The sequence below is a fragment of the Salmo trutta genome, chromosome 4 (assembly GCF_901001165.1).
Source record: "Salmo trutta chromosome 4, fSalTru1.1, whole genome shotgun sequence".
Taxonomy (NCBI): Eukaryota; Metazoa; Chordata; class Actinopteri; order Salmoniformes; family Salmonidae; genus Salmo; species Salmo trutta.
Window position 1 is genome coordinate 24,512,079 of NC_042960.1, and position 14,524 is coordinate 24,526,602.

Here is a 14,524-nt window from a genome sequence, read left to right on the forward strand (position 1 = left end):
GTCTTGGTGTGTTGTCAGTGATCAGGCCTACGACTGTTATGTCGTCAGCAAACTTTATGATAGTGTTGGAGTCGTGTTTGGCCACACAGTCATGGGTGAACAGGGAGTACAGGAGGGGACTAAGTACACACCCCTGAGGTGACCCAGTGTTGAGGATCAGCGTGGCAGACGTGTTGTTGCCTACCCTTATCACCAGGATCCAGTTGCAGAGGGAGGTGTTTAGGCCCAGGGTCCTTAGCTTAATGAGCTTCATGGGCACTATGGTGTTGAGCGCTGAGCTGTAGTCAATGAACAGCATTCTCACATAGGTGTTCCTTTTGTCCAGGTGGGAAAGGGCAGTGTGGAGTGCGATTGAGATTGCGTCATCTTTAGATCTGTTTGGGCATTATGCGAATTGGAGTGGGTCTAGGGTATCCGGGAGGATGCTGTTGACGTGAGCCATGACCAGCCTTTCAAAGCACTTCATGGCTGTAATCATTTAGTTAGGTTACCTTCACTTCCTAGAGCACAGGGACTATGGTGGTCTGTTTGAAACATATAGGTGTTACAGACTTGGTTAGGGAGAGGTTGAAAATGTCAGTGAAGACACCTGCCAGTTGGTTTGCGCATGCTTTGAGTACACGTCCTGGTAATCCATCTGGCCCCGCGGCCTTGTGAGCAAGACCTTTAAACAGGTCAACATTCACATTGGCTACTGAGAGTGTGTCACGTCCTGACCAGTAAAGGGGTTGTGTTATTGTAGTTTGGTCAGGACGTGGCAGGGGGTGTTTGTTTTATGTGTTCCGGGTTTTTTTGGTCTGTTTAGTTCATTGGATTGACCATCAATTGGAGGCAGCTGTTCCTCGTTGCCTCTGATTGAAGGTCCAATGTATATGGGGGTTTGTGGGTAGTTTCCTGTTTTGTGTCTGTGCACCTGACAGGACAGTTTAGTGTCGTTCGTTGTTTTGTATACGTGATTTGTTTGTTTTTTCCTTCTTTTGATTTAACCCGTTTGGGATAGGGGGCAGTATTTTCACGGCCGGATTAAAAAAAACGTACCCGATTTAAACTGGTCACTACTCTTGCCCAGAAACGAGAATATGCATATTATTAGTAGATTTGGATAGAAAACACTGAAGTTTCCAAAAATGTTTGAATGGCGTCTGAGTATAACAGAACTCATATGGCAGGCAAAAACCTGAGAAAATTCCAAGCAGGAAGTGGCCTGTCTGAGAATTTGTAGTTCTTTTGATTCTCTATCGAAACTACAGTATCTGTGGGGTTACGTAGCACTTTAAGGCTTCCATTGGCTCTCTAAAGCCTTCAGAAAGCGGATTGAGGCGTCTGTCTCTGGGCAGAGTATAGTAGCTCAGTTTGTCAGTGGTCTGCCTGGTGACAAAGAGATTGGATGTGCGCATTCACGTGAGCACGCTGTTTTTTCTTTTCCTCTTTGAATGAATACACTATTGTCCGGTTGGAATATTATCGCTATTTTACGAGAAAAATACCATAAAAATAGATTTTAAACAGCGTTTGACATGCTGTTAGTGCGTCATTTAGCTGTGTTTTGGGTTTTTGTGACATATATGCTTGTTTGGAAAATGGCTGTGATTATTTTTGTCTATGTACTCTCCTAACATAATCTAATGTTTTGCTTTCGCTGTAAAGCCTTTTTGAAATCGGACAATGTGGTTACATCAAGGAGAAGTGTATCTTTAAAATGGTGTAAAATAGTTGTATGTTTGAGAAAGTTGAATTATGACATTTTGTTGTTTTTGAATTTGCCGCCCTGATATTTCACTGGCTGTGTCCCGCAGGTGGGACGCTAGCGTCCCTCGTAGCCCATAGAAGTTAATAAAGATGAGTATACACGTTCCCGCTGCACCTTGGTCTAATCCTTACGACGCCCGTTACAGAGTGTTATCACAGTCGTCCAGAACAGCTGGTGCTCTCGTGCATGCTTCAGTGTTGCTTGCCTCGAAGCGAGCATAAAAAGGCATTTAGCTCTTCTGGTAGGCTCGCATCACTGGGCAGCTCGCGTCTGGGTTTCCCTTTTGTAGTCCGTAATAGTTTAAGCCCTGCCACATCTGATGAGTGTCAGAGCCGGTGTAGTAGGATTCAATCTTAATCCTGTATTGATGCTTTGATGGTTTGTCTGAGGGCATAGATTTCTAATAAGCGTCCGGATTAGTGTCCCGTTCCTTGAAAGCGTCAGCTCTAGCCTTTAGCTTGATGTGGATGTTGCCTGTAGCCATGGCTTCTGGTTGGGATATGTACGTACGGTCACTGTGGGGACGACGTCATCGATGCACTTATTGATGAAGCTGATGACTGAGGTGGTATACTCTTCAATGCCATTGGATGAATCCCGGAACATATTCCAGTCTGTGCTAGCAAAACAGTCCTGTAGCGTAGCATCCGCATCATCTGACCACTTCCGTATTGAGTCACTGGTACTTCCTGCTTTTATTAATGACGCTGGTGACTGATGTGGTAAACTCAATGGTTTGAAAGAATCCCTGAACATATTCCAGTCTTTGCTAGTGAAACAGTCCTATAGCATCCACTTCATCGGACCATTTCCGTATTGAGGGCGTCACTGGTACTTCCTTTGAGTTTTTGCTTGTAAGCAGGAAAAAAGAAGGATAGAGTTATGGTCATATTTGCCAAAAGGAAGTCGAGGGAGAGCCTTGTAAGCCGTTTTCAGGCATAGGAAATGGCAGACACATTTTGTACGAAAAAAAGTTAAGATCTTAAAACAAAATTGCAGAATTGGTCAGTAGCCCGTAAAATGGGCTCTCCAGTGGCATTCTTGGCATCAGAGCCATAGTGTTCTGGTCAACAGTAGTCCACTATGTAGGGAATATGCTACAATTTGGGAACCGCTGTGTCTATTAAAAAGTTAATAGCTGTCAAATCCTTGGTTCCTCTGTCCTAGTTTCCTCAATTCTTCTCAAAGCTCATAGGAGGAGGTATTAGGGAGGGACCTTGAATCCTCTAATGTTCTTTGAAAAAACATTGACAAAGGAGGCAATGATTAGGGAGATATTAACATCTGCAGACACAACCAAAGTCTCAGTGAGGAACATCCAGCTGCACCTGTGCTCACATGATTCTCCACCTGGTTGTCTGATCTTCTGACTTCGGTAATGTCAGCATTGTAAGTGAAACAGTGAAGACCCACACAATAGTGAGACTGAATTTTAAAAGCAATGTTCCTGCGTTTGCAGAGACCGCATTCATGGTAAACACTGCATATGTCAACTCAATCGGAAATTCCCTTAAAATGTTTATCGCACTACAACGCAGATCTTCTGCGCTACGGATCTAAACCAGTTTGGATGGGGTAAACCAGTCCATACATGTGTGGGACTTACAGTTGAAGTCGGAAGTTTACATACACTTTGGTTGCAGTCATTTAAACTCGTTTTTCAACCACTCCACAAATGTCTTGTTTAACTGCTCTGGGATTAGTGGGACGCAACAGCCAGTGAAATTGCAGGGCGCCAAATTCGAACAGAAATCTCATAATTAAAATTCCTCAAACATACAAGTATTATACACCATTTTAAAGATAAACTTCTTGTTAATCCAACCACAGTGTCCGATTTCAAAAAGGCTTTACGATGAAAGCACACCATGCAATTACCTTAGGACAGCTCCTAGCGACAAAAACCCATACAGACATTTTCCAGCCAAGGAGAGGACTCACAAAGGTCAGAAATAGCGATTAAATTGATCACTTACCTTTGATGATCTTCATCTGGTGGCACTCCCAGGACTCCATGTTACACAATAAATGTTTGTTTTGTTCAATAAAGTCCCTCTTTATGTCCAAAAACCTCTGTTTTGTTTGTGCGTTCAGTTCAGTAATCCAAAGGCACAAAGCGCGCTCACAACATCCAGACGAAAAGTAGAAACATGTAAAACGATGTTTATAATCAATCCTTAGGATCTTTATCATAAATATTCAATAATATTTCAACCGGACAATACAGTTTTCATTAGAAAGGAAAGGGAACGAATGGCGCGCTCACGATCACGTGCGATAAACAACTCATGGCTTTCAGCTGAGCCACTTGCTCTGAGTGGTCTTATTCTCTCCCCTTTCACAATAGAAGCCTGAAGCCTTAGGGAGTGCAATCTGACCCCACAGACACTGGATACTGGATAGGCTTTCACTTAAAAAAAAAACTAAACTTCCTGGTTCCCACTTCCTGGTTGGATTTTTCTCAGGTTTTCACCTGGCATATGAGTTCTGTTATACTCAGACATTATTTTAACAGTTCTGGAAACTTTAGAGTGTTTTCTATCCAAATCTATCAATTATATGCATATCCTAGCTTCTGGGCCTGAGTAACAGGCTGTTTACTCTGGGCACACTTTCATCCAAACTTCCCAATGCTGCCCCCTATCCCAATGAAGTTAAGGACAACAAAGTCAAGGTATTGGAGTGGCCATCACAATGCCCTGACCTAAATGCAATAGAAAATTTGTGGGCAGAACTGAAAAAGCGTGTGCGAGCAAGGAGGCCTACAAACCTGACACAGTTACACCTGCTCTGTCAGGAGGAATGGGCCAAAATTCACCCAACTTATTGTGGGAAGCTTGTGGAAGGCTACCCGACACGTTTGACCCAAGTTAAACAATTTAAAGGCAATGCTACCAGATACTAATTGAGTGTATGTAAACTTCTGACCCACTGGGAATGTGATGAAATAAATAAAAGCTGAAATAAATTATTCTTTCTACTATTATTCTGACATTTCACTTTCTTAAAATAAAGTGTGATCCTAACTGACCCAAGACAGGGAATTTTTACTAGGATTGAATGTCAGGAATTGTTAACTGAGTTTAATTGTATTTGGCTAAGGTGTATGTAAACTTCCGACTTCAACTGTATAAGCTTCATCACATCTCTTCCACTCGTCAGATGCATTCTTACTCTCTGTTGTCCTCAGAGCCAACTCTGTGCGAGTAATATCTAAACAATGGATACCATGTGCTGTCAAGGAAATGGCTACCATCGCATCCATCAGGAAATAGTACACACTGTTTGGTCTCCCATGAGTTATTAAGTTACTGATGTTGAAACAGGGGCACAGGTGTGTAGAAAGGGCAGCGTAGCCTTCTCCTTCAATTCCTGTTAGTCTGCTCTAATGTAACTAAAATCCTTCACCGCACTTGCCACTGCCAGTATCACTTGTTTACTAAGCTCACATATCGGTCACACAACCTTCTTCCTCTGACCTTTTGTGATTTTTCTTTTGTAGCCTAGACACCCACATCCGATGGGAACTTCTTCCTGTCTGGCCCAACTAATAGCATAAAGCTGGAAATTGAATGAACTCAAAACGTCCAGTTGGTTGATCTGTGGAAGTATATGAGATCCCACCTCTTCCTCCACCCCCTCTCTAAGGCCCAAAGTCAGAGGGATAACATGGGGCTGGTGTAGGGTTTGGAACATACAGTATGTGTTAGACATCCAATGAGACGATTCCAGATTCACATTTGTGGTTCATTACTGCCATCCGTTTGGGAGGCCTTGATATTACCTAATGGGCTACTGAGGGAGGGACACTCACAAGTGTGTGTGTGTACGATGTTTGTGGGTACGGTGCGTGTGTGTGTGTGTTGGGTCATGAAATAAATGTTAGAGGAGCTCAGACAAGACCTATAATAAAAGTAAATAGGCAAAATGGCATGAAGACTCAATACTCTCCACAATAGCTTTAACGGTAAAATGACTGCTCTGTGGGCCTGTGGTGAACTAACATGCGGTGAAACAGAAGAGTTGTTAAGTAATAATTTAACAAAGTCTCCATATGGACACCTGGTAGCCCAGTGCAGACTAGCCAGGGGCAGCCTAACCATGGGATGGGCCCAACCAACCTACAGTCAGCTATGGGTGACCATGTTCCAGATTCAGCCAAGGGCCGGCAGTACCATCACACGCTCGCTCTTTCTCGCCCTCTCCTTTTTCCATTCATTCTCTGTAACCACTATTCTATTATTTCTCAGTCACCAATATTTCTTAATTCTTCTACACTGCTGTTGATCCTTGCATCCTTCTCTCTGATCATGTACAGGTGCCAGACAGTTATTCCTAATTGTGTCTCACAAGGAGACCTGAGGTAAAGTCTAAAACCGGGAGAGCTGGCAATATAAAACATTAAGGCTACGGTGCATACTGCGATGTCAGAACATTGGTAGGATACACCAGGAAAATCACATATATATGGCCCCATCTGTGTCGTGATACACAGTGGAAGTCCTATACAGCAGTGTCTTCCGTACATCTGGATGTCCACACACACACACACACACAAACACTCCACAGACACTAAGGCCCTGGGAGAAACACCTGTTCCCAAAATCATCCATCGCAGTGGAGGTGCAGCTGCTTGTGTGTGTGTGTGTGTGTGTGTGTGTGTGTGTGTGTGTAGAGACCTTGGCAGAAGAACTAGGGAAAGGGGGATACCTAGTCAGTTGTACAAATGAATGCCTTCAACTGAAAAGTGTCTTCCGCATTTAACCCAACCCCTCTGAATCAGAGAGGTGTGGGGGGCTGCCATTATCGACATGAGTGGCAGATTTAGGTATAGGTGACATGGGCAGCTGCCCTTAGCGGCATCTTACCGGGGGCGGCACGGGGCGCCTGCACAAAAAAACGTAAATAAAAAATCAGAATGGTGACATTTGCGCGATTGGTTTTCTATCGCTCATTTGCACATCACGGCAATGATATGTCACCGTGTGGAACTGTGGGTCAATTAACCTTGTCGGAGTGGGTGCCCTGATTTTTAGTTTGTGAGATGGGGTTGACCTCAGGTCTCCCCACTGGAAGCCCGAGGTAGGGGGAGCAGGCAAATCTATCAAATAGCATTTACATTTAAGTCATTTAGCAGACGCTCTTATCCAGAGCGACTTACAAATTGGTGCATTCACCTTATGATATCCAGTGGAACAACCACTTTACAATAGTGCATCTAAATCTTTTAGGGGGGGGGGGGGTTAGAAGGATTACTTTATCCTATCCTAGGTATTCCTTAAAGAGGTGGGGTTTCAGGTGTCTCCGGAAGGTGGTGATTGACTCCGCTGTCCTGGCGTCGTGAGGGAGCTTGTTCCACCATAGGGGTGCCAGAGCAGCGAACAGTTTTGACTGGGCTGAGCGGGAACTGTGCTTCCTCAGAGGTAGGGGGGCCAGCAGGCCAGAGGTGGATGAGCGCAGTGCCCTCGTTTGGGTGTAGGGACGGATCAGAGCCTGAAGGTACGGAGGTGCCGTTCCCCTCACAGCTCCGTAGGCAAGCACATCTCTAACTTTGTACAGTACTAACTCAATTAGTAAAAATCGGTCACACTACGAAATGCTACCAAATAACCTACAATTCATAATACTGTGAATACATGGTTTTACAGACATTGTTGCATTTTTTTCTGGTTTGTGTGAAATCGTTAAGAATAATATGAAACCAGTCTGCACACCACCAAGGTGAATTAGTTTAGTCTTGACTCTTGGTTGCATTGGGTAATGTATTGATGCTCGAGTGCCAAATCAACACATTTGTTTCTGTTACTTATTTTTTATATTTATTATTTATGAGTCTTATTTTTGTATATATTTTTATAGTTTTTTAAATGTTATGATTATTTGTGTTGTTCCAAATGTCTGAATAAATTAACAGTTAGTGCAGAATGGTGCTTTTTTTGGGGGGGGGGGTTCACCCATGGAGCCATACAAGGTCATTGATCGACCGTCATTGAACCGTCATTCAATGACCCGTCATTGAACCGTCATTGATCGACATCCACAGCTTCAGCACCCGGGGAACGGTAGGTTAACTGCCTTGCTCAGGGGCAGAACGACAGACGTTTATCTTGTCAGCTCAGGGATTCAATCCAGCAACCTTTTGGTTACTGGCCCAACACTAACCACTATGCTACCTACCACCCCACTATAGTGACCTCAAACCATTGCACTGCTCTCATTGACAAATGCTAGATTTGCTGTGTTTTGCACCACTTAGTACCAGGTATTTACAATTGGGTTTTATAAACGGTAAGCTAGCTATAAACCCAATGCCGCTAATAGAAATATAATGTAAGTCACGAATGTCATGGAAACATTTGTGTATTCACAATTGAATCAGCTGGCATACAGAATCTAAGGAAACCAGAATTCCCCCAAAATCAACTCAACTGTTGAGTTGAGCCTCTGAATCACAAATGAAAATGCTAAATCAAGTTGTTTTAGTCGAGCAAATGTCTTTGTCCTCCAATTAAAGTACATGGTTTGTCCCAAAAGCAAAAAATCCAAAATAATAAGCAAAAATCCAAATGATCCAATAGCAAGACAACGAAATAAGGATAGATCTTACCAGGGCCCGGTTTCCCAAAAGAATATTAAGGCTAAGGTCATGTAACGTTGTGCGCTGAGAGTCGGGAAGCAAGTTCAGGGAGTGAGTGTTTTACTAAAATAAACAGAACAGAACAGAACATAATACAAAACAAGAAACACTAACCACACAGACATGAAACAGAAACAATGACACCAGGGGATGGAACCAAAGAGAGTGACATATATAGGGAAGGTAATCAGGGAAGTGATGGAGTCCAGGTGAGTCTGATCACGCGCAGGTGCGTGTAACGATGGTGACATGTGTGCGCCATAACGAGCAGTCTGGTTACCTAGAGGCGGGAGAGGGAGCACACGTGACAGTTCATCATTAGAACCTTCGTAAGAGCATCGTTAAATCTCTGAGCTTTTTCCCAAAACCATTGTTACTGCACTTGAAAACACTTGTTATTTATCAGAACAGCTAAGTATGCCGTTAGATGCTTTTTTGCCCTTCCTCATCACTTTATACACAGAAAATCTCCACTAAACATAGAATCAAGATGTTTACAGCCTTCATAAAGTATTCATATCCCTTGACATATTACACATGTTGTTGTGTTACAGCCTGAATTCAAAATGTATTAGATACCCCATAATTGAAAAGTAAATTTTTTTGGGGCAAATGTATTGAAAATTGAATACATAAATATCTCATTTACATAAGCATTCACAAAACATGTTAGAAACACCTTTGACAGTGATTACAGCTGTGAGTCTTTCTGGGTAAGTCTCAAAGAGCTTTGCACACCTGGTCTATATGATATTTGCCGATTATTCTTTTAAAAATTCTTCAAGTTCTGTCAAGTTGGTTGTTGGTCATTGCTCAACAGCCATTTTCAAGTCTTGCCGTAGATTTTCAATGGTAAGCAACTCCAGTGTATATTTGGCCTTGTGTTTTAGGTTATTGTCCTGCTGAAAGGTGAATTTGACTCCCAGTGTCCATTGGAAAGCAGACTGAACCAGGTTTTCCTATAGGATTTTGCCTGTGCTTAGCTCTATTCCATTTCATCCTAAAAAAAACCTTAGTCCTTTCCGATGACAAGCATCCCCATAACATGATGCAGCCACCACCATGCTTCTTTTCACTCATTTAGGCTAGTATTGTTGTTGATATCTCCTATCACATATATTAAACTCTGTAACCAATTTAAAGTCACCATTGGCCTGGTTGAAATCCCTGAGCGGTTTCCTTCCTCTCCGGCAACTCAGTTTGTAAGGATGCCTGTATCTTTGTAGTGACTGGTTGTAAAGATACACTATCCAAAGTGTCGTCATTAATGTCACTATGCTCAAAGGGATATTCAATATCTGCTTTTCTTTTTAAATGTATAAATACATCATTCCAATTTGACATTGTAGGGTATTGTGTGTAGGCCAGTGAAACAAAATCTCAATTTAATCCATTTTAAATTCAGGCTGACAAAATTTGTAAAAAGTCAAGGGGTGTGAATACTTTCTGAAGGCAATGTATCTATCTCTCTTTCACCATCACTGATAACTTCAGAACGAAGTTGACTACAAATACAAAGATGCTAGTGTCTTTGCAATTGTTACAAACAAGCGAAGGATGCTTCAAATTAAAAACAGAGATGAATGCATTAAAATATGAATCGACTACATATTGAAATAATTTTTTATTTAACTAGGCAAGTCAGTTAAGAACAAATTCTTATTTTCAATGACTGTATGGGAACAGTGGGTTAACTGCCTTGTTCAGGGGCAGAATGACAGATTTTTACCTTGTCGGTTGCTAGTCCACCGTGCTAACCACTAGGCTACCTGCCGCCCCAATTGTTGGGTAAGCATTAAAATAGGCTAGATGAAGCCACCTCAATATTTGCAGCCACAGGTATTAATATATCTCTAGGAGCTGTTCCATTGTCAGTAGTGTGAATTAATTCTGATGTCAAGGTAAGATTTGAATGGGGAAAGCTGATCCGAGAGCTGCATTTCTCCAACGTGTTCTGTGTTTTGGGAAACGCATGTTACATCTTTGGCCTTTGGAGGAATGACACATCGTTAAACCACTTGTAAGCCCAACTTCCATCTCTATCGGGAAAACGGGACCAGTTTACTTGTAAGATTTGAATGGCGAAAGCTGATCCGAGAGCTGGATTTCTTTCTATCCTATCAGTATCGACACATGCTCCAACGTGTTTTGTGTTTTGGGAAACACGTTACATCTTTGGCCTTTGGAGAAATGAAGCATCGTTAAAACACTAGTAAGCCTAAATTCCATCGATATCGGGAAATAGGAACCAGTTTACTTGTCAGTCTGTGTAATAATCCAAAGGAAAATAGTCCACAGAGAAACCCCTCTTTGATTCTTGGAAGTCAGCAGTCTGCAGAAAGGAAACTTCTCTTAATTAATACAATATCCCTTGAGAAAGTTCTCACTTTTAAATTCTAAACAGTTTCTTTGTTTCCCCAAACATTTCTGACCACCATGCAAAGATGGCTTCCCTTTACTAACACACCCACTTCCCACTGTCATGACTGTCCTGATCAGGTCAGGGTACAGGAGACCACCACCCTACAGATTATCTCCTAAACCCCCAACAGAGGAGGAGAGATCTAGGGGTCTGAAGATGTGGGGGTTTTATGACACCTCATGCCCATAATAAACCTTAGGCCACAGAGAAATTCCTTTGTCCTAACAATGGAGAACTGGCCTCAGAACATTAAATATGCAATAAAGGGACTTTGGAACAATGCTTTCCGTCAGCCACAATGGTGGTCATGACGAGAGGTGGAATATTAAAATGTATGTAACTTTTGTATTGTTTTTAAAGGTTAAGAGATGACGTTATTATGAAAACATTGTACCTTTAAGAGTTTTCCCAGTATATGCCTGATGTTTATACATTGTACGTTGTGCGGAAAATATCCAAATCAAACAGAATGTTTTGGTAAAGATGAAATGTGAAGTTAGTGTCTAAAATTGGATTTTTTTTAGTAGAATCTAAGCCTTGCCCCTTTACTTTGGTCCGCCCAGAGAATTGCCCTAAAGGCGGTTACACCCACTTCTGACCCGAGGGTATAAGACAGGAGAGTGAAGAATTAACATTGGAGACTAATTGACCCCAAGCTGCAGCTAAGGTCTAACAAAGTCGACGAACCCCAAAACGAAACACAAGGTTGAAGACAAAGAAATATTTTTCTACACGAGCTACGGACGAGTAGCTGTGTCTAAGCGGGTGAATTCAAGCCGAACCACCCAGCCTCCACTCTCCATTGAATCGTGGTATCGACACCATTCGGGCCGAAGCTGTGAGCTCTGAGCTACAGAGCTGTCTGTCCTCAGAAGACCCCTTTCCGATCAAGGGTGAGGATCAGACCACTTAGCCAAGAAGGACACTGACATCGTGAGGACAACCAGAGAGTTGCGCCGGAGAAGTGCGTCATTTAGAAGCCTAAACGACCCACGCGGAGCTTCCCACCTGAGACCTCCAACACGTAATTACATCATTATATTCTGACCCATAAGAGCGGCAGTTCGGGGCAAGGCTAATTTTAAATAAGCATGGCTGACAAATGAACCCAAATGTATATTTCTCTCGTGTACTTCCTTTATTTCTCTCTCTTTAAAATCCCCATTTTGGGTAACAAGCGCCATAGTGTGTTGGCCCGTTATACTAAGTCCTAATCAATAGCTAGACTGTGTTTTGTGTATGTGTATTTTTATCATCATTTTAGCTTGCTAGTAAATAAATAATCAACTAAGATTGGTGTGGTAAATTCAGTGGTAAAGCCCGGGTCCGTGCAGATTCCCGGATTATACGACGTTCAGATTATGAGACTGTAGAGGAAATTGATTAATTTAGCGACTGTTGTAAAATCGATATTCTGATATCCTTTGAGTTAATTTGGGAAATAGAAACTCAATCAAAACAATGTTCCCATGGTGCCCCAGGTTGATGAGTTAATAATTGCTTGATTCATTGCTTAATTCATTTAATCACGCAATTATAAACCGTTAATCATTCGATGAGCAACAGTCGTCACATTAACTAATACAACGTCACGACATATGGTGCCCCCTGTGAGGAGTCTAAGATAGGACTAGGCCGCACTGTTGTGTTATTCCATATCAATTGTGTAGCAAGATATATACATTCCATTAATAGCTATAGGTAGGACTAGTGCGGGAGAGAAGTGTGTGTGTGTGTGTGTGTGTCGTTCCATTTGACCCAGATACTGGACGGGAGAGAACGACCCCTGTTGTATATCTGACCAAAGCCAGTGTCAAGGGGGGTCTACTGAATGCTACGAGCTAGGGCATATGTACCAGCCGATGCAGGCATTCTGAGAAATAATACTAGTTGGGCCTAACGTAGTGTTATTTCTGTCGATCGCTTTCAGAAGTGATCTGACTCGGTCATAAGTAATTCCTAGAGCAGAGGACATATGAGCCAGCCATTACGGAAATTAGAGTAGATATATTCGTTTGACCGAAGCGAAGTTATTATCTCTCTACCTCTCGCGTTTGGTAACGGGAAGAGGTTAAGGGTTGAACGTGAGACGTCACCAAGTAAACCTGTTCCCTTGTTGGAGGGAACATCCCTTGTGCGGCGAGGGGGAAACCCCGCGCAAGGAAAGCTAAGCATTGCGCCAGATGCTAAGCTAACAAAGGGGAGCAGCCATTTTTGTTTTCCTCTTTGTTCATAGTGAATTCCCGCGTTAGACGGGAATCCTGTGTGATCTCAGCTTGGGCTATCCGTAACCTCTGGCGAAGAAACGCCAGTCATTTTTCGTGAAATACGATATCCAACCAGTCTCAACTGATTGGATATCATTGTCTCGTTCAATTTAATATACATTAAATTGCTACACTACCTGGTTATGGTTGGTACACTATGGTTGGTTATGGGAATAATACACACACGAATGTGCCATAACCAATGAGACATGGTTAAACTGTTCCACGTTAACTTAGATATAGCAACTATTTCAGGTTAATTAAAGCGAATTCCTTTAGCCTATACGGGGTTGACTAATCATTCAAATTGATTAATAGATTAAAGCCATTTACCAGCTTAATGGTGTTTAGGTAGACTTTTTAACAGTATTGTAAAATTCTATTTTCACTGGTACCCTGTTGATTTTAGCTTGTGTTAACAGTGACCTCCGGTGGTGAAGAATCACCAGTAATTATTTTTAAATAATTCAGGTTATGCTGTACGATATCTGACCAGTCTCAACTGATTGGATATCATTGTCTCGTTCAATTTAATATACATTAAATTGCTACACTACCGTCCAGGTTGGTTATTGGAATAATACGCAAACTAATGTGTACTAACCAATGAGACATAGTTAAACTTTTCAACGTTAACTTAGAGATAGCAACTCTTTCAGGTGAATTAAAATTAAAATTCCCAAATAGCCGATACAGGTTAGATTTATCATTAAAATCGATTTAATCAATTAAACCTGTTTTGGCAAGTTCAGTAATAACCAACTCACATTACTGACCCAGTCTTGATGATTCATTGACGTTTACAAACTGAGTTAAATCGGGTTTGCAGCCTCCAACTAAAAACCCCAAACATTACGTAAATTGAAATAACTGACAATCATAATAATGAGCAATCCATCAGATGGGTTTCCACCCATTTCCCCTCTAATCAGTGGACCTTCACCCACGGAAAGATTGATCGCGGACCTCAGCAACGATGCAAATCCTAACTATGCCGAGGGGCTTAAAATGTTAGATTTCAATGCCATAAGTGAGAAAAATGCAGACATTGCGACAGACGCTCTTCAAAATAGACCATCAGGCGGAGGCCTTGTGAAGGTTCTCTCCAGTTTAGCCCTCAACTATGCCCACCAGCAGAGATGGACAGTGCACCAGTACCTCAGTGCCCAGCAGAGGCACGAGCAGGAAGCTGGGGAGTTCAAGGTACAGGTGGAGAGAACCAGGGAGCTGGCATCGAAAGCCGAAAAAGATAAGCTACTGCTAGCTGAGGAACTGTGTGTGAGAACAGATAAATTGGAAGATCTGTCTAACACTTATAACAAAGAACGCGAACAAACTCTTGACCAAGTCCGTATTCTAAAAGAACAACTCGGTTTAGCCAAAACTAAATACGATGAAGTGCACGCGAAACTAGATGAATCGGACGAGCTAGCTAGAAAACGGGGCGA